The sequence below is a fragment of the Corvus brachyrhynchos genome, unplaced genomic scaffold (assembly GCF_000691975.1).
Source record: "Corvus brachyrhynchos isolate BGI_N302 unplaced genomic scaffold, ASM69197v1 scaffold61, whole genome shotgun sequence".
NCBI lineage: Eukaryota > Metazoa > Chordata > Aves > Passeriformes > Corvidae > Corvus > Corvus brachyrhynchos.
The window spans coordinates 204716-227723 of record NW_008236478.1 but is presented as its reverse complement, the minus strand read 5'-3'; the positions used below and the strand labels follow the sequence as shown (position 1 = coordinate 227723).

The 23008-nt window shown below is 39.7% G+C and overlaps 1 protein-coding gene across 3 annotated transcripts in view; it reads right to left on the bottom strand.

The window, feature by feature from the left end:
* Positions 1–23008, bottom strand: part of NDST2 (N-deacetylase and N-sulfotransferase 2) — a 107296-nt gene that overhangs the window by 81406 nt on the left and 2882 nt on the right. The window contains exon 1 of one of the 3 annotated variants that reach the window (XM_017725888.1): positions 10630–10848. The exons of the other annotated variants lie outside the window; for them this stretch is intronic. The gene's annotated coding sequence lies outside the window, so the exon portion shown is untranslated. Of the gene's footprint in view, positions 1–10629; positions 10849–23008 lie in introns of those variants that run through there. 3 annotated transcript variants of the gene reach the window in all.

Sequence of the window (23008 nt, the reverse complement as noted above, 5' to 3'; positions counted from 1 at the left end):
ACTTTAAGGTTAACCACCTTTCAAGACAAGGCTATCTTTGCCCCTCTGTTTCCTCCCATCCAACTCACTTCTCTGTTTTAGCTCCTTCCCATCCATTCTTAACTGTCAGCTCTCTTGAGCCTCTGATCACACTGGCTGATCCCTGCATTTCTTCCCAGGAGGAGAAGTCAGGGGGAACTTGCATATTTCAGTGTGTAATCTTCCTGTATGCCTTGGATCCTGCCTGCACAGCTGCCCTGTGCTGTGTACGTCCTGGCAGCAAAGTTTAGCTAAAGCATTGGGAGCTGAAGTCTAGGAGCAAATATGTAGAGGTTGAGGCCAGGCTTCCCACGGAAAGGTCACCTACCCCGAAACATCCCTCCATCACTGACAAAGATATTCCACATTTATAATTCTCTAGTTCAAGTACACATCAAGGCCAACTTTGTTTCTCTTAAGCAAAAATGGAAGAAAAGAAATACACTCAGGCTGAGGCTTTTTCCCTCCAAGTTTTCTGGACTTTATAAGCGCTGCAAAGTTTCTGCAGGGGTAGAAATGAAATCTGAAGGGTAGAAACAACAGTTACTCAGCATCATCAGCTGTTCTTTCCTACACTTACGCATGAAGCCACAACCACAAAAGAAATGCAGTTAAATGATGAGGAGCTCACTTCTACTGAGACAGCTAAAGCAACCAGAACAGTATGAGGGTATACATTTTCATCAAGCTCACATAAACAAGCCCAAGCTGTTGCTTTTGACCTTTAATGTCCATCATGATTTGTGTCCTAAGCCACTAAGAATGGGAAAAAGTCTAGGACAGGTTGAAGATTTAGCCAGTAAAGAGCATTCATATGTCAGTGAACTTCCTAGTTCTAATAGAATGGAAGTTCACCAGCTTTCAGAGCATGCTGGGGCTTCTGTACTCAAACTTTATGGGGATGATGGCAGGAAGGATAAACACAGAGGAAAAAAAGATTTTATTTTTTGATATGTAGATTTGGTAGCTCTCAAATAATCCATATAGAAGTAGTTTAGAATTAGATATAACAGTACCTAAAGATATTTATTGTAAAGAAATACACAAGTTGAAGAACATGCAGAACTGAAGACACACTAATTTTGTACCAAGGGCTGAAATACAATCAAAATTCAGAAGTTCTTGCATATTAAATATGATTTAAAAAGTCAACCACAAATACTTGAGATTTTTGCAGTAAAAAAGCAAACACAAAAAGCAGAACTCTGGACAATCAATCAGCCTGCCTAGGAATCCATTTGTGCACACTATTTCTTTGAACGTAAAACACAGGCTTCAAATGCAGCTGAACTTACTTCATAATTCACATCACCACCTAGCTATAAAGGCAGTATAACAATCTCTGCTTATGCACAAATAGTCTATGACGAACCATCAGTCCCAACTGATGGAAAATACTTTAAGACACAACATTTAGAAAATTAATTGCCTTTTGGCTTCCAAGAAACAGCACAGAATTTCCAACTTGTGCTCAATTTAGCATATGTCTGTACTTTAACATAATAAACAAACTTGGGTGCTGTTCTAGCACTTCTTTCACAAAGGAATGGTCACTTCTCAGCTGAAAATGTGTCTGAAAAAAGTTATCTTAAGATTGAACATGCAAGACACTAAAATGCAGGTGGCTTCCTCCACCAAAATGTTAACACTTTCCACACTGCTTTTCTGAAACATTTTATTTATAAATTCTTTCATAAGAAGTTTTTCTTGAAATAGCTGTAAAACAAACAGTTGTCGATCAAAACTGCATGATGTGTGTTGCACTTCTCCCTACTTTCCAGAGTACGTCAGAGCCAGTGTCTCGTACAGAAGAGTATTTTTAAACAAGCAAACCCACGATACCAAAATCTGAACATGATCTAATAATAGCTGATCCTAACTTAATTTTAGAATCCTAAGATTTGAAAACATCAATTTAAAAAAAATCCCAAACCAACACCACAATCCTAGATAAATTTCATATAATAATCTGAATGGTTCTATTGTCTCTTTCGTCATGCTAAAGTTTGCTTTGTTGTTGTTTTCATCTTTCCTTTTAAAATAGCCTCCTGCAGCTCTAAGCTAAAAATCTTCCTGAAGCTTCTATGTGACAGCTGCAGTATCTTAGCCATCTGTTTAATTTATATTTGCTAATGCAGCTCCTGCTGTTTTCAACTGACAGCTTTTTTCTCTCTTATTACCCCCACACGGGAAATCATTGCACTTGCCAAAGTTTCTCTGTAGTCTCAGATGTCAAATCAAGTCTGGTGACAAAAGGTGATGAATGAGGCTCCTATACACTTCCCTTTTATGTTTTTTGGGGGTTTTGTTGTTGTTGATGGGGGGGGGGCTCTTAATTATGGAAATTGTAAAGGGTTTTTATGTTATTTCTTTAATTATAAGCAAAAAGGAAGTAGCACAGAAACAAAGAGAGAGTCAAGGGAAATCATACTCCCTTACTCTCAACATGGTAATTCTGTAGAAAGGTTGAGGCTGGGGGATCTCCAAGATACTCTCTGAAGCAGATTATCTATCCCATATTAAGTCACTAAAGCCATGATTCAATCTTTTCAGTCATCTTTGCTCACCTACCAAGCTCAGGGGTTTTTCTGACTATTGACTTCCCCTCACAACCAACATGCCTCCTAACTTTTCTGGAGTGCTCTGGATCTCAGAAGTATTCAAAAGTGAAAGAGAAGTGATGGAGCCCCACGGTTCATTTAATGCCAGTACTTAACCACCATCCTGTAAAGCCTCCTGCAGGAAGGTGCAGGGCCCTCACTCCTTGTGCTATTCAGAGACACTGGATAAAAGGACCAATTGACTCGTGAAACAGCTGTCAGCCTGATACAGCAAGCACAGATGTTAGTGTCCCTGCAACTCCCCTGGGGCATGGTAGCAAATAGATTAGAGTCTTTCTCTGCTGAAAAGTAACATCAGGCGCAACTCCCCTGGGGCATGGTAGCAAATAGATTACAGAGTCTTTCTCTGCTGAAAAGTAACATCAGGTTTAACACAAAACTTTGCAATTTAATGTAGAACCCCCCATCCTGTGTAAAACTGCATCAGCTGAATTGCAGTGAGCTCTGCAATACCTGTCCGAGGTGATGCAACACTCCTCTGCTACAAGGAGCACGTTCCAGTGGCCAGCCCCAGCCCACAAACAGGTAGTCACATTAAACACAAAGAAATCAAACCCAGAAAGTGTGGCCACTCCTCCTTTCTAAATTTCCCCATTCAAAACAACTTTATTAACTGGAGAGGCACACAGAAACATGAAATGAGCACTTGCAAAGCGGCTGGAAGATGTGTGCTTTCTGGTGCCAGAGAGAGCCCTGCAGAATAGCTGAGAAAGAGCTGGCAGGGATGCATGTTTGAGGGAATACTTGGGAGACAAGTCATAATCTCTTATTACCACTGTTCCCAGAAGGTGATGATAAGAAAATAAATCTGTTGTTCTGAAACAGTCGCATTTGCTCCAGCTCCTAACATCAAAGCAACCCATAGGACGGAACTTGTGACAGCTCCGTATCTTGTGCAGAATCATCCCACTGAGCTCTGGAAGATAAAATCACTTGAAGGAAAATGAATGATTCTGCTTTTGAAAGTACAGCAAGCTAGTGCCAAAAATAACTACAGGTGCACTCTGGAGAAGATTACTGCTTCATCTTCGTATCCCCTGCATATCATCATACTCAGGTACTCCTTGAATAATTGTGCCACAAAAATTAGATCTTTGAAGAGCATACTGGACAAAACAGAAAAGCTGAAAAGAAAACCCCTTAGACCTAATATACTAATAGCTATCCCATACATGAGGACATTATATCCTTTCCTACTCTGAAGATTCTGCCCAAAAGTCAGACAAAAAACCTCTTAATTTTCAATCTGTATCTCAGTGTTTTCATCTGAAAGTATGTATGTATATGTAAATGCTGTTCACTGTAGTACTATTATATAGTGCATAGGCTAGATATCCAGCACAGATTCTAATACTTTTATAACTCAGTGCCAATACCAACAGGGAAAAGGAGTAATTTCTAAAAGTATACAGCCTTGAAAACCTGAAGAGTCATTACTCAGCTTGATTACTTGTACTTTATGACATTTCAAAAGTAACACAATCAAGAGAGTGTAAAGATTAAATTATAGCTAAGCACTTTATTCTTACCTTCGTCAGACACTACTTGATACAGCCCTCAATCCAGCACTAACATACTAACTTGGCTTTCCACTGTCTGAGAACAGTGGGGGATGGGAATAGCCAGGTAACAGGAAAACCTGAACACACAAACCCTTTAGTACAGAGGCCAAAGCCCTGTGCCCTTGCACCACGTTTTGCAGGACTCCAGGTTCTGGGAAGATTCAGCTGAAGTACAAAGGCAGCTGCATAAGAAACTGCACCAGAAATGTCTCAGAAGGGATCACAGTACATACATGGTACTCATTCGCCAGTTATCCCTCCTGAAACTGCTGCTATCGTCAGCTCCGTGGCTTTAGAGTTTTGCAGAGCCAGGGCTTTCGTTTAAACCTGAGAGTTATCGACCCCAGCTGGCTCCTGAATGCTCCTCCAGCACCTTCAAAACCAGCTTCCCAGCATCCCATGTTTCAGAAGCACAAAACAGAGACATCAGCTCTAACACTGAGCAAAGTTGGCAAGGGCTCAGCAGGTGAACTAGCTCAGGCTCTGAGCCACACAAAAACCTATGTACTGCTTCCAGATCTGAGCCTGGGATTTCAGTATGGATAACTTGTTACCTGAATAATAAAACATTAGCTGCAAAAATTAAATGGAAGGAAAGCAAATTTCTGTGTCTACAAAGTAATTCTGAAAAAAATACTGAAAATTAACCTATCAAGCTAATAAAGGTTATTTGTTGCTACATCCCCCATACAATATGTTGAAAATCCTGTCCTCTAAAGCTTTGCCTGTGTATATTCCTCTTCACTTGCCAGCATCCTCAGGCATTCCCCAAGAGAATATACTCTTCTGCAAAGAGTATATAAAGATGATACCCTGAAGGAAATCAGACTTAACTCTCTAAGCTGTCCAATATATGCAAGCAATATACCAGGTTAAGCATGACTGTCCATACACAGATGGCATTTCAAAACCAAAGCACTACAGATGTTAATACTCACCACCCCGAACTGCAACTCTGAGCTTGAACAAGGAGGTCAGAGCCTTCCCCAAAAATGGTAATGCTAGTTTACTTTAAGCAGAGAGGCAACAACCTTCAACAAATTCCAACAAATTTTAAAGTTTTACCTTCCAGAAAAACACATTTTGTTGTTTATCTGTACTTTAGTGTCTAGATTTAAAATGAAAAGGCAAGTACAGCTGCTCACAGCTGATAAGGCCTCATGCTTCTGGCATCTATTTATATCCATGATCCAGAGTAACAAACCCACGTTCTTTAAACTGAAGCAACTATTAGATAAAGTATGGAAATCTGAAGATGGGACTAGAAGCAACCTCCTTTACTGTATAAATACATTTATACACCATAAATCAAAAAAACCCATGTTTGGGTGAAGGTAATAAAAGATCCAAACCATCTGTGAAGATCAACTGCCAAAGCAGAGTGTCCAAACAACAATTTCCAAGTTAGGGCACGAGGGCAACTCCTGATGGCATCTTGTTGGTTCTCATCTGAACCCGGGGCCAGCACCCCTGCCAATCCAGTTAATATCTTCTGGCTGAGGTCACTAACATCTGGTTTGTGTACAGGCAGCTTCTGCTGCTCAGTGTTGCACAGGAACAGAGGCATCACAGGATGTCATAGGGGAGCATGGGTTTAGTGTTTGTGATTAACCTCAAGCAATGCCTGATCTGTGGGGTTGCAAAACACAGATGAAACTCAAGTTTGAGATTCCACGAAATAGGAAGAGGTAGTCAGTCCTATGGGGCAAAGCCTAAGAGAGAGCAAATAATGAGAGAAGACAGAGGAGGATGGAAGAGAAGCCGCTTCCACCTATGGCCGTGCCCGCTCAGCCCAGGGTTGACCTGACTCCTGCAGATGATACTCAGTCCAGCTGAGTCTGAAAACTCACATCACCACTCAGTGTGCACAGCTATTGTACTACACTGAGATACTGCTTATATACTGCAGCTTATCTGTACTCGGCTGCAATGTAATACTGGGTTAGGGCTAGGCTGTGTTCAGTTGGTTATCCAAAAGTGGAGGATTAAGAGCTTCAGGGTTCAGCTTTGCAAGGAGCATAAAGCAATGTCAGCGGCTGCCAGCAAAAGAGGTGGACCCACATCCCTGGCTATTCATAGTGCACTGATCCAAACAGATAATCCACCAAAATCTATTATCAATCAGTCAGACTTATGAGCTGATCGAATGCACTCTACAGCTCCCTGATTGTAGGAGCTGAAGACAGGAATGTTTTAACTCTGGCAGATGAGAGCAACACTGAGATTTCCAAGAGAAGCACAGTCTGAGATCACCTTTCACAAAACAGTATCTTTATTATACAGACTAAAGGGCAAAGCAGGAGATAAAAAGGCTGGCTAAAGAATGTCCTAGTCCATTAGACAATAATTTTTCATGCGCATGTCTTGTCCTGTATCCCAAGAATCACTATGCAACTGAAACACTGGTTATTTCCATATAGACTTCTAAACTCTCAACTGGCAACTAACTTTGAATGTGTTCTAGGAGTCAAAACCCTGAACAAGACTGAAATACAAGCAGTGTTTTCAAGACCTGTCCCTAGTGTGCCCTCCTGTTTCTCCTACAGTATCTCACTGCTATGAAAAATGTTAACTTTCATTTAAAACAGCAGCCAATACCAGTTTCAGATATCGCTTCCCCTGCCTATTTCCTATCCTTTTGCTCTACTGATAGAAAAACAATCCAGTATCACAGCCAGGGAAGAGCACTGCAGAGCCAACAAAAGATAACCAGACTGGCTGGAGAGAGATGTACTGGAGTCAAGTGCTACAGCTCTGGAACAAGACTAAAGGAGAAGATTTCACAGGGACAAATCTAGAAGAGCCAGCAGCTGGCTGTGAGACACGCACTACACAAATCCACTCAAATACAAGGGGCATCTCTCATGTTGCACCCAAATTTGACTCCATCTCACAACAGTTTGCTCTTCCTGGTCTTCACAGTAAACTGACATCAACACTTATTCAGAAATCCAAGGTTAGAGAAAATAATATTTACATTAAAGAGATCAATCCCACTTCTTGTCATGCCTTCTGTGCTTTATTTTGTTTTACAGTTTTTCATTTTAATTTTGTGTTCCAAATTTGGATTATGGCAAGACAACAGGAACTTGAATTGCTATGCATAATACAAAGTAAACAAAATAAATTTAAAAGCCTCATCTCAGAGAGGCAAATGCTCTTAGATACCTTTAGATAACGCCAGCACCAACACTATGTGCCTGACGCTTATGCACAAAAAATGAGGCAGAAAATCAGTCTCAGACACTGACCAAGGTAGTTTTAATATGAGGTATGCCAAATGCAACATAGTGACTTGGACATGGATTACAGGAAAAAGCAAATGCATCAGTACCTGAAACTGTCACTTTTTCCCCAGTCAAAATCTCACAACTATTTAATAATTATTCAAGTGTCCCCTTCCTTGATGAGCACTAATACTGCACATCTGGGTCTTTTAGCTAGCAGCCACATGGTTTATGAAGCAGCCGCTCTGCCAGGTGAGGAGAAATGATAGCCTGTTGGGCTGACCTAGCACAGAAACACAATTCATCCAGCTGGAAATTGTTCTTATACAATCAGTGCTCTCAATAAACTAGAAAATAGTTTAGATACCTGATGATTTAGATTTTAACGTTCTTACTGTGGATATGGCCATCAAAATTCCCACTGCCTCTCATTCCTCACACACTTAATATGCCGATTTAATTATATGTCTGTAATTCAGTTTACATTTTATAGGAGGCAAAAGGTAAGGAGATTCCAGTAAATGACACTTGAGATAAGAGAATGAGTTACTGGAGAGCACGATGCTCATTCTTTGCATATGTACCAGCCTGTAATAAAGGGCTTCAAAATTCACTCAATCAGGACAAGCAGGAAGCCTTGGCAAAAGCTAAACTAAAATTAATTTTCCAGACTTTAAGGTTACAAAGGTAACTTGCAAAGTACAAATCACCAAAGACCTGTCTTTGTAAACCCATGGATGGACAGCTTCAATCTGCTGCTTGCTCAAGTTTTTTTTCCCAGCTGTTCTGAACACAGCTTTGCCTATCCTCACTGTCTGGGGCACTAGGCAGCAGGGACAGGAGTGGAGCTGAAGCAAATGAGGTCAGTTCCATGCTGCAATGCCCGGGAAAGCTCTGGACAGAAACACAGGCACTGATCACTAAGGAAAAGGTGAAATAAAACATCTAGCAAGAAGAAGGAGGTTTAGAGATGGATTGTTCTCCAGCTGCCCAAATCTATATAGCAAGGGAAAGATAAAAAAATTACAAGCTCTGGCTACCATTCAGATATGAAAGGAGGAGAGGAAAAAGGAATCAAACAACTCTGAATCTAAAAAGAGTGGGACATGAGAATTTCTCCAAGAATAATTTAACCAAAGACCAGATGGAATGAAGCAGAGATATGGCCTAATTACAAGTTTATTAAGTCAGTCAAATTCTCCTCAGGGAAAACATAAAAATCAAAAGACCCCAATCAAGTAAAGGTTGATCTTGGTGATGGGAAGAGGCAGAATTTCAGAAGACAAAGTGATTTAAATACATCCATATTGAAAACTGGAAGATCTTTTTTCAGAGATTGAATCCTGTCAGTAATACTCAGAAAAATTTTTGACAATCTCTAAAATTATTAGCATAACAATCCTCACAATGTGAGAGAAAGATTCGGGATTTTATCTCAAGCAAACCTGTGAGATGCTAGGAGTATATTTTTTTCATAAAGAAGATAATACTGAATCAAAAAACTCCAGCAGGTTAACACAATAAATGGAAAAACCCATATAACTTTGATGCTGATGCTGCTCACTCAAAATCACCATGTTAAAATAGATGCTCAGTCTTTCCCCATCCCTTACACGAAGCTGAGTTCCTATCAGGAAGCTAATCCCAAACTACAATATCATTCTCTGTCCCAATGGACTCCCCCCCTTTTTTCCTCTCTGTAACACTTTCTCTCAACTCCACCTGACATGTGTGATGTATTTATAGTAGAAAGAAGCTGCTCTAGTGGTGTATTTTTGAAAATCTATTTTTTTCTGCAGTACCCCAGCCAACCAGGTTCAAACCAGGAAATCAAAGCCCTGCATATTATCATGTATTATCTTACGTGACTGAAAGTCACAGGCAATCAAATCCTCTGTGTGCACATCCCTCTAGGAAATCCCAGGCTCTGGGAACAAAAATACTACTACAATCTCTACAATAAACTACTTAAGGAATTGGATGGTATATTCATATATTTATTTTGTATGTACTGACATACACACGCCTTTCTGATGCAGGAATTAAAAATTCCCTTCTAACACACCAGTGGTCAAACAGCTAACATGCTAGCATTTTGTAAGTGGCTTGCACAACAGGAAAAGCATTTGCACAGTAGGAAAATTCCAGCAGGGAGACAACAATCCAACAACAAACAGGACATAAAGCATCAAATGTAAAGTGAACTCTTGAGGAGCTAAGACAGATGCAAAAGCTGTTGGTGGTATTGTGGAAAGATGTATTGGTTAGCAAGTTCAGGAATACACAGAAGGTGTGGAAGTATTTATCAGTGCAAGGTGCTGAAAAGATGTATTGAAAGAAAGTTCACAGTCACTTATCAAGCACAATTGTTCAAAATCACCCAGGACAAATTTTCATATATGATCTCAAAAACATTGAAATGCCATCCACTAAGGTATAGCACCACTATTAATTCCTATGCTGGTACAGTCCTGACACAGTGTGTTTTAGCAGAGAACTCACAAAAATATTTTCTCTTCTCTCAACAATGATATGTTTGTGGAATGCTTCTACTTGGAAACAGTGCCAGAACTTAATTTTAATGTCATAACATCATCTTTTACTTCCAGATGCAAAATCCACACATCTATTAAACAATGCCAGGTATTCACTTCTCACAAACCACCATTATGTGATCATCAGTCAAAACAACCCCTCCTTTAAAAAGGACAGGCTTAAGCCTTTCAGTATAGGCTGAAGATTTTCCTGATATCCTCTAAAAACTACAGTTATCTTGCATGAAAAGTAATAAATAACAACAAAGAAATATTTTCTGTTTAATTTTACAGAGCTATCATTTAAATTTTTCTGCTTTGCAGCTCCATTTCATGCACATCAACAAAATCATATTTCAACCCTGGGCCTGCCAATATGCACAATTCCATGTATTTGTTATTAAAAGGTACCTTATTCAGAAATCTGTTTTGACAATGCACTACCGATGCCACACGTAGGCAGTCAGTGCATACAAGGACTGCTGGAATCCCACTAAACACAGAGTCTCCTGCTAACTTCAGCATCGCAGTCAGGAAACCACGCAAGTCAGACTGCAGCAAAGAAATGCTTTCACACACTTCTGGTGTGATGTGGACTTGGATAAAGAGGTATATATGAGAGGAACAGATTATGCCAGAGCATTTATTGTGTTCATTCATTCCTTACCTTTCCCTTTACATTGCAGAGGTTACATCACCCCTTGAAACAGTCATAAGCAGCAACAAATTTCACATATGAATCCTTTTTTCCCTGGGTGTTCTGGGGAAGCAAGAACATGCACTCAAGTGAGCATTCATGCCTCAGTCAGCCTGAGGACAAGGCTCTGCACCGAAGTCCTTAAGACCTTCTCACGGCTGCTGATTTCATCCACAAACTGAAAGAGCATCTCAGCAGGACACTGCCAGCCTTCTTTTCAGCTCCCACTCACTGATTGCCAGTCTCTGGCAAGTGAAATGTCAAGAACCAGGCAGGGGCGGTGTTTGGAGAAGGAGGGGTAAGAGATTCTCACCATCCATCAACCTCAAAACCTATTCAGCCGACAACTTGAATGGAATAGGCATTTCATTCTCCATGGTAACAAGAGATGGAAGGAGGCTGGAGAAAAAAAAGAGAGAGAGAGTACAGACCCGGGAAAATCTGACGTTGAAGACGCAGGAAAAGTTGCAAACTTTGCAACTTCTCTTTGCTGTGCAAGTTGCATGCAGAAGAGAGAAAAGCCCTTTCCTTGCCTGCACAGTCTGAGACAAGCTGTCCCATGCCATGATGAGGTGTCCTTTCTGTGAGCAATGTATTGATGTGAGGGGAGGAAATCCCTTATTCTGCACCAGTCCTACCCAGAGGAAAGACAAATGCCTTCTGAACACTGGAAATTTGGGAAAACTGCAGATTATTGCCCCCTAGAAAACAGCACTGTCTGAAAGGGAAAAGATACGATCATTCCCTGTACAGTACTTCTTGTCTACAGATCAAAGCCACTGATGCCGATTCAGTCTGTGCGCCAGCGCTGACCACAAACCGGAGTGGAGGATTAACATCGCTCTTTGTCTGCTTTGCATCTTACATGGAAGAAAATGCTTGTTACTTCTGTTATGCCAAACCACTCAGATGCACAGATAAAAACAAGGCATTTATTTATTCTTTTCCAAGGCACACCAAAATGAAGCATGGAAGCAGACAAACTTAAAATTCGGGCAGCACCTTTGCCAGTCTCAAGGGATCTCATGGTAAGTCAATTCTTATTAACATTTCAGGCCTGGTCATCTTCTGAACTTTTTTTCCTGCTATTTTACATTCATAACTTGAGCTGTCACAGCCAGAATGTGCACAACAGGGAAATTACATTTAGATTCATGCACGTTTGTGTTCCAAGCTGGCCCCATGCAGCTACTGAAAAGAGTCTCTGGCTAAAGCACTTACGCAAGATAACCCAACAAAGCACTGAAAAGCTCTGTAAATCCTGGCTGCTGCCATCTTATTTTTTCTCAGTTCTTTACACTGATTCTTTCCTGAAGAACACATTTAAATCTCCCTCCCCCATGCAAACCCACAACCTCTCAATTTGGAGTTTGTTCTCACTTTTGTATTGTATATGGGACATGCTGGTGGTGTGGTACTTTTTTTATAACCTATGTTATTATCTATACAATGAGCTTTTTGTTAAAGGTGACCTGCAGAGTTGTTTTGAGTTCTCCCAGTAGTCCTTACGTATCAACAAATATGTTTAAGATCATAGTTTTTAAAAAACTGTGAATTTTTCTTCATTGTACTCATTTTAATTTTGGATAGGCAGCTTTCAATTTCTTACGTCTTTACCATTAATGACGTTGCAACCCATAAGACATGTTAATACACAACCCTGCCCACTGAATTTCAGCCTTTATCCACACCAATAATTTCAAAGCCATGTGAATACATTCTTGCTTTCAAAAATCACCTTCCTCCTCTGAAAAAATTTGTTTTATTTTCTCCTCTGTCTTCCAAGACTGACTCTTGGAAAAACCAAAAGGGGACCTCAGCAGGTACAATCCTACAGTCACTTGCTACTTGTTCTCCAACTTATCTTCCTGAGACAGTCTTTTCTTTAGGCAAAGGGGGGCATATTTACCTTTTGAAACGTAGTTCAGGTCCATGGCTTAGAACTATTTTCCCTTTTTCCTGAAGACTTTAACAAGAAAATGAGAAATGAGACTGCTCCATTCTCTCTCTCCCAGCTAAAGCCAACTAAAGTGGGAGTGACACACACCTCAGATGGAAGATGTCAGCCTCCTACAACTCTACATAAGCAAATAAATGCTGTTAAATGCACCCACATGATCAGATGAATTCAGTTCTTTTCAGCTAGTTTTGAAGATATTTCAGAATTCCAAGGAGATATTTCCATCCCATTTAAAATATATTCATTCTACCCACATCTATTAAGATCAGGGCATTTATCATAAAAAGCTTTTTATATTCCTTTCATTGAACGATCTCAGAGTACTTTGTTATTTTGCTTTGTTACAGGAGCACAAAAAGGAAAGAATGTATTTTTGCCAATCGCCACCAAGCAGAATCATCTTCTCTGCGCTTGCTGTTCACTGAGTTTCACCTTGATCCTCTTGAAGGCTTGAAAGCATTGTTGTTTATCTGCAGCTCAGGGAAGGGATTTTTTTTTTTCTCTGAAGTTGATTCTAATGTACTTCAAAGAGTTGCCATCTATTAACATTATCCACTTGTCTTCCTATGATTCAAAAACTATACTCACAGAAACGAAGAGCTTTCCGAAATCTGTTCTAGCAGCATGCTTTAGGCAAGAAAGAAGACACCGACAATGTTACCAATATTCAGAAACGTGACAAAAACTAGTCCAAGAGCATAGAGTCATACCAACCACAGTGCCCACTGTGTGTTCTCTTTCAGCCACCAGAAGGGAAATGTTGATGTGTCTCAACAATGGCATACACAGAGACACACACCTTGGAAACAAATCTACTATGAATTGGCTAAAACTAGTATCTCAAAAGGCACCCTACTGAGAGGTACTGAAGGGAAGGGTGAAGCATGCCCACACAGAATCAAGGCCTTATCCAGCTTCCAAAACAGAAGAATAAACAGTACAGTACAGCCAAGATTCAAAGGACTGCCCACCATGTATGTCTGCCAGGCAATAATAAAAGCTGAAGTACATCAATAGCTTCAGGCTAGCTGAGAATGAAGCTGACTTGAGTTCTGATCAAGTTTGGTGGTCTCCACACAGCTCTTGCATTACAAAAACTACCATCTCAACTGACAGTAATTTTACAGAGAAGTGAACCAGTGGTGAACTTCACTGGGACAGCACTGGCAGCAGCAGACACATCACAGCATCCTGAACTGCACCCGCTCAGGTAACAAATAGATCTGCTGCTGCCACTGCTGTGAGCCTAGAACTAAGTTCACCTTTTTCAAGTAGATGCCTGCTCTGAAAACTTTGCCATGCCTATCAAGAAAATTAATTAACATGTGAAGTGACTTTACTGTAACATAGAATCACAGAATGGGTAAGGTTGGGAAGGGACCACAGTGGGTCATCTGGTCCAACTCAGCTGCACAGGCAGGGTCATTCCAGAGCACATTGCACAGGACTGCATCCAGATGGTTCTGAAATATCTCCAGTGAGGGAGACTCCACAGCCTCTCTGGGCAACCTGTTCCAGTGCACAATAACCTGCACAGTAAAGAAATTCTTCTTCATGCTCAAGTGGAACTTCCTGTGCATCAGTTTCTGCCTGTTGCCTCTCACGTCTATTGCCTGACACTACTGAGAAGAGCCTGGACCCATCCTTTCAACACCCTCCCTTCAGATACTTCCAGACATTGATGAGGTCCCCTCTCAGTGGTCTCTTCTGAAGGCTGAACAAGGTATAGCTGCCTTCTTCATAAGAGAAATGCTCCAGTCCCCTTATCCTCTATGTCACCCTCTGCTGGGCCTGCTCCAGGAGCTCCGTATCTCTTCTGGTACTGAGGAGCCCAGAAGTGAGCACAGCACTCCAGATGTGGCCTCACTAGGGCTGGGTAGAGGGGCAGAATCATGTCCTTCGACCTACTGGCAATGCTCTTCCCAAGGCACCCCAGTACACCAGGTGCTATGACTCAGCAGCAGAATGCTTTCTACAGCTATTCCCTGAAATACCACATTAAAACAGGGAAACAAGCAATCCTATTCTACATTAAAAAAAAAAAAAAAAAATTGCATTAAACCCTAGCAAATGTGTCACATTTTAAGTATTCATCCACTGACCAACACAGCCAAGACTAAGCCAGAATTTACAATGTCCCAGAGATTATGGCTTTAAAGGTGGTTTAATACATCAGAGACACACTCCAGCCCCAAACTGCCTGATATGAGAAAATGGTGGAGACCAAATTCTTTCCTGTTCCCACTCCTAACCCTGAGGGAAGCTCAGTCACTCAGATCCACACATACTCACAGAGACTGATACTGTGCCATAAATTGACACAACAGCAAACATTCCTAGCAGGGACTGGCAGGCCAGCCACAAGTCACTCTTCACCAAGAGAATTTCTGGTCCTCAATGCCCTTCTATTTCATATAAGACAGTACTTTTCAGTCCCAGAATAATGACACCAGAAAAGGAAAAAGGGCATTTATCAAGTTGACAGGGCAAAAGACTCAAGTACAGTGTTTTAGTTCTGTTTGGTTGGTTGTTTGGGGTTTTTTGTTTGCTTTTTTGGGTTTGATATTTTGGTTTTTTTTGAAGAAGAAATTTTATTTCTGGGATTAAACAACACATTAACCATCTAATGAATAAACACCCATTTTGATTTCAGGTCAGAAAGCACTCACCATCACAGAAATAATTTATGATGTTGTTAGCTTAACAGCTTTGAAGCTCCCTTGAATGTCAAAAGTTCATCTGCTGTGGGAAAGGAACATTTATTTTTTGGTGCAACATTGCCAATTTCATCCCATCTTAACAAAAGACAATTCCTAATAACTATGGCAAAAAAAGTACAAATTTACACTTATGAGCATATTGGAATAAAACTCATATTTTACCTGGTTGAAATGCAGCAGTGAGAAAGAACAAGCAAAAAAGACAGATACTCAAAGATTCAGAGGACAAAACAGTAAAAAAAATACTACACATGAATTTTTCAAACCATATATTAAAAAGATTTCTGGAAATAAAAAAGGCTAAAAAACATAATTGGATAGCACACAGAAATCATCCAGACCTCAAAAAATTCTGAGGACAGCACTTTGGAAAGCCAAAGCATCTTGATTTAAATTGACAACCATGGCTGAAGTATCTCTGAGCTGTTCTCAATACAAGTGATTTCAAGGTAGGAATGAGTATGGACAGAGTACACAGAGCTGGCCTGATGACACAATGTGTGTGTCATCAGTAAAAGAATACACCATCCACTGAATTACCAGTCATTTCCCACTGCAGACACACCACCCCAAAACAGGAGAGGGGGACTTCATGCTCGCAATTTTTTCAAAACGTATTTCTCTAGTAAGCAAAATTATACTAACCCAATAGTTTCCTATTTTCAAGTGTGCCACAAAATTAATCAAAGATAAGACTTTAATAAAAAGCCCTTCAAAAGAAACAGCATTATTCACCATAGAGGTGAAGACTGAAGTTTTAACCTACTTGAGGGTAATTTAATTAGTGTTTTAAAAAGTTTTCATAAAATAGGAACTCTCCGCTACTTTAGAAACAAAAAGAATAAATGCAAAATCCTTTCCATCACAGGAGTTTCATGTTACCTGAGAGACAAAGAGCAAATGACTGCAAGAGTCCTAACAATTTGTTTGGCTAATGCCATCTAAAACAGCACATAGTCACCTCAATCTGTTATCCAAGAACTTAAAATAGCAGTAAACATTAATGACACATGGCAAGGTAAAAGCTATCAGCCAAGGAGGGAACAGCTTTTAGAAGAGCATTAAAGGTGTATACATTTTGAACTCTACAATTTTGTATCTGCAGGGAAGGTTTTCAGTATTCCACATGCAAACATTTTCATGCAAATAGATACGTTTTCCTCTAAACTAAAAGAGTTTACAAGGGCACAATTAGCTTTTTCACCGAGTATAAATCAGACAGCTGCCTGTAATTGAAACCAGGAGCAAAAGACGTATAAGAAGAGATGCTTTCTTCCTTGCAGATGTTTTCCCAAGATTTAAGGGAAAGTTCTACTTCAAGAAATTAATATAATACTAGCTAAATCTACATGGTCTATGGCTTTAATAGGTACATTTACATATGAATAGCTAGTTTTGGTTTGGGGTTTTTTTTCTTTTCATTCCCAATTTCCTTTAAGATTTTGCCTATTTCATGTAAGATTAAAAGAGCTACAAAGATTCAGCAAGCCAAATTAAGCACACCATGATACCTCTGCAAATAAAGTTATCTTTCAACAAGCAGCAGAGGGGTCAACAGCAATGAATCAGCACTAACTACTATCACCAGGAGTGCAAAAAAGAAAAACACTACCCCTTCATTCTAAGGGGATCGTAAGAAGCTATGAATTTAAACCTGTAAGTTTTACAGATGAAGAAATCAAATACGTTTCACATGGCAGAGGCATGTCTAAATGTCTGTTTCTGTCCACATTTCATAATGCTACTGAAATACATGTGATGTCCAATGTATCCTTGGGACACAGGACACTACTTAAGGCAAAACACTTAGCAATGCCTTAAAACTCCATCAGTGTAAATAATACAAAAACAATGAGTTGGGGATTTTTTTGGGAGGGGAGCAGTGAAGGAGTGGAGATAACACCAACTAACCAATCTTTTTTTCCACTAAGCCAGCATTTCAACAATTTAAGTATCTATAAATGAACCTGTCTCTTAAGAAGAAACTGATTTAAACTTGTATCATTCTGAAAATAAGATGACATTAATTAGAACAGATGAGACAATTTTCTTTAGCCTTTCCGCTACAACTAACTTCTCCCATGATTTATTAATCACTTCCCTGTTTTACACAGTGATCCCAGCTGGTAAAAAACTGGGAAACTTCCCCTTTCTTCAGGTGAATGGAAAACCAGAATCAAACAGTTTTCAACAAGCTGACCAGAACACTTCAGATAAATATAAAGAATCATAAATTACATATTTTTATTCACTCCACTCCCAAGACACCACAATGATAGAAGAACCAGCTGAGGTACTAATGCAGATGTGACCAAAGAGGCCTCAAGGCACAGATAACCAAGTAACTTGTGCAACTTAAAAAGCAACACAAACTCCCAGCTGCTGGCTTCTTCTCCCCCAGTGTAATAAGATGTAACACATATTCAGTTTAAAGTATGATGCCATATTTTGGCTGGAAGGCATAAGAAATATGAATTTAACAATGTGTTAAATTAGAGTGTAGCACCTGTGTCTTACTGTCAGCCTGCTTGATTTCCCCAGGGCTGGAGGATGTGTCTGCCACCTGGAGATGGGCAACACAGCCTGACTTATTCTTTCTAGGCTCTTTCTAGAACTACCTGGGCACAAGGTCCCAAACCTGACCACAGATCCCAGGCACTGTGACAGGGTGGGCAGGAAAAGCACACTGTAAATCACAGAATTGTTTGGTTGGAAAAGACCTTTAAGATGCAGCCCAACCATTAACCTGGCACTGTCAGGTACACCTAAATCAAACCAAGTGGTAGACTTTGCAGTCCCTAAGTGCCATATCTACACATCTTTTAAATACCTCCGGGTATGGTGACTAAACCAGAATGCTAACCAATGCTTCACAGAAAAAAGTTACGTCTCTGAATGAAAATATTTGACATAATTTACAAGCATCTCCCACATTATCTCCTCTCACTTGCCTGTGCTGATATAAGAACAGTGGGCATACATCACATCTCAGGCAACTGCTTCAAGTGACTGCACGACAGGAAGAAGCATCAACACCAACTACAAAAGGGAACGTTAGGGAAGCTTGTGTCTCCTACAAAACACTTTAAAAAAAAACCCTCTCTGTTGCAGCATGGACTCTAAACCAATGCCTATATTCTCTCAAGGTATATTACTTTCAAATGCAAACAATATGATATGTAATGAAAGGTAATAAAGCCTTGTTCCCAGAAAATAAGACAACTGACTGATTTTACCAAAGGAGAAAAGAAGGCTGAAGCTCTCACTAACGGCTTTGTGTCTGAATTTTAATGCTAAAAGCTTCCTGCACTTTGTTTATGAATTTGGGAGAAATTATGAAGCAGAAGTATGTTACACATTTTCTCACAGGCATGTTGACTTCTACCTTTCCTGTGAAGATAATCTGCACATTTCAGTTTTCTGCATTTCAAGATTTTATCATCTTTTGGAGCAGCAAGAAAGGAGATGTTGCTGAAAACACCTCATATTATCTAAGATTAACCTTGTGCTCACTGCTTCCCCACACAAATAAATGCCAAAATATCAAACCAAATCTTTCTTCTCTGACCTCCAAGTAAGTACTACTGCTTGAAAAAATATATTCTGTTACTGCTTGAAAAAATCAGCTGTATTCCCACCCCCTCAAACCATTCCTCTGTAAAACAGTTCATCTTAAAAATACAATGCTGTCACCTTCCTTTTTCAGGTTTCTGCCATTGCTGTCACTATGGAAACAATCGGAACATCAGATATGTCAGTAAGCATGATTTATAAAATACAAAAGCACCAAAAGTAGATATTCTACATAAAACCCAATCAAGACAAAATTCACATGTTAGCAAGGAAACATTGACTTTAAAGGACTTTCAATTTCATATGAATTCCTAGGGCAGTGCTGCAGTGAGCTATGGCCAAGGAGAGAGCTGCCAGTGCAGCATCATGCATGAAGTCACACAGCCAAAGGCTGCAACAAACCGCTAGGACGAAGGGTTGTAATCAACCCTTTTCCATCCATTTAAAACACAAAAATCCAACAGTAAAGAAAAGTCAGTATATCCCCAAAACATTACACCAACCATAAGAAATATGGCAAGATGTACAGGTACTTGTTTCTCTGAGACTCAGAAATAAATTAAGGAAGACCCCTTCAGTTTGTTTTGCCTGTATCTCAATAGTGCATTCAGTCATCTTCCCCTCCGTTCAATTATCTTTGTTCACAGCCGCATCAGAAACAAAGGCAAAGCCAATTACTCATAGCTTCCCAACCAAAGATTTAAAGCAATTCTTAGAGAGACATCAGTTATACAACTTGGTTGGACAGCTATTCTGTTGAGTTGTAGCCTCAGCAGTGCAAAAGCAGAGTGCTTATTATCGCTGTAAGATAGGGTTCATCCAAACCCCATATGTGCAGAAGATGCAGTTTTCCCTGCTCCCAAAGCTCAGCACATAACTTCACTTTGACATGTTGACTCAATTATAGCACTCGGGAGCCTCAAGAGAACAAACACAGGTTTTTGAGACACCTCCCCCTCTAACACACACAATTCTCCCTGTGCTTATTTAGAAGCTCATTGCCTTTTATCATCACACTATTCTCTCATATGTTACACTGATGCACCTACCCACTTCATGCTGCTGCTTTTCCTCACCTCTACTGTCTTGGAAAGTAAGCAACTACTGTACGTCAAATTCAGCTACTGAGGTTACAATACAGACAACAAAAGCAAGAGGGACCTCTTCTTATGACAAGATAAAACATTTCAGCTCAAGAAAAAAGAGCAAGAAAACAACTCAAACACAAGTTAGAGTCATAGAGAACTAGGAGAAGAGAGGAACAGACATGCAGCTGTAAACCACTTCTAAAACATTATGGATCCAAAAGAATAAATGCATAGTTTTCTTAAAAACTACATGGCAAACAGTAAGCCCCAGGTGCCATTCCAGGTTGGGAAGACAATTTGCCAACTAGTCAGTGCTGCACAGCTGACCCTGAGACTGCTTACTGCCTTTGATGCTACATGCACATAGAGCAAATTCCCTTACATTCAGAGTCCCTTAAGTGGCTCAGTAAAAGAAATAGTCTAGAGTATTCTTGTCTTAAAAGCTCTGGTTTTGACTGGCTATCTTGAGGACAGTTGGAAATTTATCAGATTTTTCACTTTTTGACACAGGACCAGCCACCTAGGGCAGCAGTTCAGGTACTCCGAGATGGAGATAGTCCCTTCCTCACTTGAAACACATGTTTTTGATTTCTAACTTCCAAGACATGAGATTACATGCTTTGTCTGAGCTTTCCTGTATTAGACTGAAGAAGTCAGATCGAATGAATTCAGACAGCAACTGCAAGGAGAGAATGATTTGGAATTCTGAACTATCAAGAGGGCAAGGAAGAACAAAAGTTACAAATTATAGAACTGAGTGAAAAGGTAGAGCAGAGGACAAAGTAAGATGAATTTATTAAGTCTTTTGTGGGAGCCCCCCTTCTACAAAAAACTCCTTCTAGAAACAGTGAATTTTGATGCGCTATTTCCCTGTAGTTAATGATATTAGTTCACAAAATCAGGAAACTGTATGATAGTAAAGAGGACAATTCAGAGCTGGAGTTTATGTTGGCCAAATATTGGACAATTTGAAATAAGCCATTCCACCTTTTTGAAACGTTTCAATAAAAGCTAAATTCAAATATTCATAGAAACAAACAGTTTTTAGAAATCGACTCTCACATTGTAGTGTGTGAGTTTATATCTGTTTTCTATCTGGCTCTTTTTATTCCTCTTTTCCATCAGTCATGCATGCCTGATAGGCTTTAAATTACCTGAAGTATTCAATATTTTTTTAAAGTTAGAATCATACTTATCTGGTACTGTGGTACTTCTCATTTGTGTATGTAGCTCTCTGCCCTTTGTTCTCCTGTATCCTTTCCTGGCCTTTAAAGTGACCACAAAACACTGCACATTGAAGTCCAGGTAATGAACAGTATCTACACAATATTTTCAGTATTATCACCTACTGTACATTTCTAAGCACAATTTCTAGTACATTTCTAAGACCATAAATAGGTTACTCCAATCAGCCTGATACTAATTACGGCTCTTAGGACTCTGAACAACCACCAAAGTCAGTGCAACAACACCAAGGTGAAAAAAACCAAGGGATAAAGAATTTTTTTATGTACTATATGACTTCTGCAGAACTGAATATGTCACTGAGATCAGTAGGGGAGATCATTACAAAATCCCTTGACATTCACAGAAGGAGCTTTTACTCTTCAGGCATTTAGAAAGAAAGCCAAAGACACAGCAAACTCAGGTAAACTTTTTTCTGAATAAGAAGTCTACACCTCGATTTAAGGTAATTGAGCTTACTACATACTGACTTTCTAGCTGTAAAAAGTTGATTTTACCTTTTCTTAATACATTCACATAAACAAGTTTTCAGCAGTCAGCATGTGAAACTCTTGCCCTCCACATGCCCTGAGATAAAGTCAGGGGCAGGAAAACTATTTCAATATTTCCTCGTGATGGTGAATGTAACAAAAATAAAAAACTGATTTTACCAGACAGTAAAACAAGTACTTTGTATTAATGGAGAAAAGTACCCTGAAAGGGTCCTTAACCTCACTGCATGCCCTATAAACTCAATGTGGCAAACATGTGCTACGTACAGAGGAGTTTCACTATCTGTGATACCACTGAAAAAGACAGGATTATAGGTCTTGTTTATAAAATGGTACACAGAGGAAGCTAATGTAGAACTGGAGAGGAGAAGGCAATCCTGTTTAATGGAAAAATGCACCTGAAGTCTGAAACACATACACATTTAATCTTCTTGGGCTGTTCTTCCTTAGTATAACCAGAAAATAAAATTTTATCTATTACCTCTTCCCTTCTTTGCTTATTGATTGGTGAATTGAATATTATCTTCTTACCCTGGCTTCTTAGAGCTTCTTTTTAATAGATTAATGAAAATAGAAATGTCACAACACTGAATAGCAAACACTTGCTATTTTCTTGGACTTCCATGCATTTTCTAACACCACCCTGAACTAGAAAATACTCTTCACAGACATGCCCAAGGTTCACATGCAGTATAATGGAGCCACAAGTGTTGAGACTGAACTTGCTTCCAACATTCTGATACTCTGTAATAGAGCAACAAGAAGGCAAATAAGCTTCAGAAGACCTATTTATTTTGGAAACTGACACTGATTCTCAGTCACCTAACAGTTGTCTTCAAAGAAAATAAACAAAATTCAAAAGTTCCTACTGATTCTGGAGGAACCAGTGCTGATCAGGAGCCAGCACTTAATACTGCCTACATCCAAACACAGCTCTCTTGGAGTCCAGCAGGCTCTCTAGAGGAATCACACACTACTAGAACCACTGTCAAAATCAACACGTAAAAACAGGTCCCCACTGTACATGGTACACCCCAGTTATTTCAAAAATCCCTTCATATTACCATAAGACAACCTGTTTGGTAAAAATGTCAAGTGGCAAAAAAGACAGGATAAAATGTAACTTATTGCTCAGTAAATAAAATAATTCTATGAATGAATTGCATTGATGACATTTGTGCCCTTTTTCTTTGGCATAAACATAGTAGTTACCCTGCTGAGAAAACAAAACCTCTAAATCCAAATGAAGTTGGCCATCCATTCAGGGAAAGA